Source organism: Triticum dicoccoides, chromosome 2B (genome assembly GCF_002162155.2).
Source record: "Triticum dicoccoides isolate Atlit2015 ecotype Zavitan chromosome 2B, WEW_v2.0, whole genome shotgun sequence".
Lineage (NCBI taxonomy): Eukaryota > Viridiplantae > Streptophyta > Magnoliopsida > Poales > Poaceae > Triticum > Triticum dicoccoides.
In genome coordinates this window covers 771,633,362-771,637,543 of record NC_041383.1, presented here as the reverse complement: position 1 = coordinate 771,637,543, position 4,182 = coordinate 771,633,362, and positions in this window count along the sequence as shown.

The following is a 4,182-nucleotide window of genomic DNA, read 5'->3' as shown; positions in this document are numbered from 1 at the left end:
GGGGGGGGGTCAATCATGTGGCTCAAAAAGTGATTGAAGGTTATTTTTTTTTCAAGCACTTGAGTGTAGTGGTACGTGTCCTGAGGACGAGGCTGGGCCAGAGAAAAGCGATGGGTGCATGCGACCTATACGAGCACCCATTTTCCTGAAAACCAACGTCCGCCGTCAACTGTTTCGCCCCGCCATGTTATATTGACCCACTCTTTCAGACGTGGAGTATGTGATCGCGGATGAATAGTAAAATTCAGAATAATAGTAATTTTTTAAAAATTAGTCTGACTTTTTGGCAAGAAACATTGATGTTTTGTCTACACTAGTAAGCGTGCATGTGCAACGCATGAATAACCGTACACAGAAAATTCCCTGTTCATAATTAGCAAAATTCACACATCGAAGGCAATCAAGGGGGTGAACTTTTCCATAGAGAACATATGGGATATTTATTGTGCATATAGTAAAAATGAAACCAAATATTCCATAATGTTTCTGTTATCTATCTAATGCAAACTTCATAGGACTTATGATGCGATTAAGCATTGTACAAATGAACATGGTAGAGACAGAAAAGGTACAAAAAGGAAAAATAGGAACATACTAAATGGGTGCGAAGGTAAACTTTATCAGAGTTATAATTGATAAAGGGCCATACACTGTCGCAAGGCACAAGCAATGTCATTAAAACAATGAAAAAAAGTTAAATAATAATATGATTGTTCATGGTTCTTACATGATGAACCACAAATGCTTCCAAAAATAAACATGGGAAAAGTATCATATAGTACTCCCTCCGATCCATATTACTTGTCGCTCAAACAGATGTATCTAGAGATATTTCAGTGTTTGATACATCCAATTGAGCAACAATTAATATGGATAAGAGAGAGTATATGATTTTAGAACAAGTTCATGTCATACATGCATGAGAATAACGCCCGATTCACAAATCAACATCAATCTTAACATGTAGACCAATGACAATTATAACCTTGTGGTGGCATAGAACAATTCACCAATCTATACTGATCACAATCGGTTCAATTTTACACATATATGAATTGGACATAGTGCTCCTAAAGGCAATGGCTTCATCTTTGTAGAATTTTGTCCAATACATACTGGACACATAGAAGCATTTGACACATCAGGTGCATCACCTTGATACTGGCGTGGTTGTGTTAACAATAGCGCATTTCCTGACGAAAATATGAGATACCATGCAAATTACTCTCTAATCTTGAACGTGCTTCACGCGGTATCCATAAGCCAACGCTGGAGTAGCATTAACTTGATTGCAGCGTAGCTAATGCTCAACCCATGAATCTTACTTTTTCAACTATTGTCATGCCCACAGACATGCCCACCTGCACCCTGTAATTCAATCAACTGATTAGAGGTTATACTGTAAAAACAAATTAAGGTCACATCTATATTCAAATATGTCATCTTCTTTAGAATACTTAACTTTCCTTTATCTAAGAAAACAATGTCATAAACATATAGATACAACATCCTATCTCAGAGAAAATAATAAGTACAAAAGAAATTGTCAAGGTTTCTACATGCATCATTCCAATGCTTGATGTGCCCTCTCTAGGAGCAGCAGTACATAAACTGAGTCCTTGCAAGACAAGAGTTGAATCCCCCACAAAAGAATATCAGTTTTTCACAGCAGGAAATTAACCCCACAAACTAAAATAAAAAACTGAGTCCTTGCAAATAAAAATCAAAACTGAATGCCCTGCAGAACATGTGACATATGCTCAGAATAGAGAACTGAATTGAGGAGATGGTAGGTTAATCTATCAAGGGGAAGAAGTGGGTGGACCAACTTATGGGGACAGAGATACTAGTGTCTTGGGGTCTCGATTGCAGGGAGTCAAAGGCGAGTGAGATGGCTGACTGGAGAACATTTGCGATATTTGTTAGGCCAAAAAAAGTTCCAGATCAGTAAAGTCATTCCCAATGAAGAAGCTGAGCCAAATCTAACAAATCAACGCCTCCATTTTGGCCATCTCAGTGTGGTCGACCCCCAATTCGAGTGTGGTGCATCGATGCAGACACTCCACGCCTCCACCAAGCCAAAAAATTATGCATTCAATTTTAGTAAGGGCATTCATGATTAATGGAGGATCGAATTCTCACTTTTAGTAAAGGCATCCATGGTGTCTGTTCGAACATACTGGGATCGAGAGACTACACTGTTAACACAAACTCGTAAATAGTATACTGCAGTGTACAGTGAACAAACTAACTAACATGATATTCATGGGAATTTTAGATAGAAGTATACGAATACGGAAGTAGGATCCAGTGCTGAATTTATACCTTTGAGGCTACCTCCTGAACCATCTGTTGTTGATTTGACATCTTTTGGTATACTCAGAAAGCTTCAACTCTAGTTCTTCTATATACGGCCTACAAAATGATAATTTGACGCAGTGAAAAAGTGGTGGTTCTTGACATTGCCTATCAACTGGGGGGTCACAAGACAGAAAGATAGATCACCATTAAGGAATTATATTGGTGCTAGAAACCCGCGCCCACTAAATAATACAACTGACAAGAATATCAAATTGGATGCAATTGCAGGGGTAAATTGATTGTATTTAGGCATCTGCAAGATAAAGCTTGTACTCTGAAAAAATGTGTGCATGTTTCTCTGCAATGGAATGCCCTATTACTAAAGTTAAAACATCATCTAATAATTTCTGTATAAGGAACATTTTGTATCAAATAATTCTTTCTGCTTAGAGTGCTAGAAAATGTTCAACTGAAAATGCAAGGAGGAACATATCGATCAGGTTGATGGCAGTATATACTTAAACATAGTCTCCTACTTCCTTTGAAGTTTTGCCAATTCCCTCCCCAGATTCAGAAATCACAACCCACCTCACTTTTCTGTTTATAAAAAACCAGTGGAACTGCACGTACATGGCCAAAATCAAGAATTCAAGTAATCTAATTCAACATGGTGCTCATTGAGAAAAATAACATACACGTGAGCTCCACACTCTGGGTCCCCGGCACGAAAAAAAACATTGCATGTCGATGAGCATCTGCGGTGCATGAAGAAACAACAGCGGCGATACTTCAGTCTTTGGCACACCTCCAGATATGCTCAGATCAAACCTGAAAATGCTAAAGTGCTAACATAAAACTCAGCACACCTCCAAATCACATCGAGACAATCAAATAAATATAATACCCAAATAAATGTTGTATTGTAGGCATACATAAAGCAAAACTATTTGCAGTTGCGTCTTCTATGACATCGTTAGCCTAAACGGGGAAAACAACAACTCCCTAGTCCAGTGAGTACCTAAAGTAGCCTACCTTGATGAACATAATAACCTGAGGCGGCGCTACATCCAGATCGTGGTGTGCGTCCACACAATGAGTATGTTGTCAAGTGGATGGAGATGGTGTCAAGGTTGGCGCGTCCGCGCGTGGAGTGGACCAGCGATCACTAGTAGAAAAGGGGGCATTGGTCCAGGCCGGGTCAGCCCATTAGTCCCGGTTCAATTCAGAATCGGGACCAATGGGGGCATTGGATCCGGTTCGTGAGCCCCGGGGGCTGACCGGGCCACGTGGGCCATTGGTCCCGGTTCGTCTGGACCTTTTGGTCCCGGTTGGTGGGACGAACCGGGACCAATGGTCCTCGCTCCTGGCCCACCACTATTGGTCCCGGTTGGAGGCATGAACCGGAACCAAAGGCCACCCATTAGTCCCGGTTCATACCACCAACCGGGACTAAAGGGTTGGTCCTCATTGCGGCCAGAGTTTAGTCCCACCTCGCCAACCGAAGGGGGCTCACACCGGTTTATAAGCCCCTCCCTCTCTGCCTTGTTGAACTCCTCTCAAAATGAAAATAGATGCCCTTATACAAGAAATTTGACCTAAATTCATACTGAATTTCTCTGAAGTTAGTAGAAATTTATTATGAATTTAGGTTGAATTTTCTCTATAAGCGCATCTATGCTCATTTTTTTAGTAAAGTTAATCACAACTATTTTTTCTTTTATTTATTTCTGAGTAGTTTTTTATATAGTTTTTTTCTTTTCTGCTATATTTATTTTTTTCTATTTTTTTCTGAGTTGTAGTAAGTCATTAAAAATAAAAAAGAATTTAGTAAAGTTAATCACAACTATTTTATCTTCTATTTATTTCTGAGTAGTTTTTTAT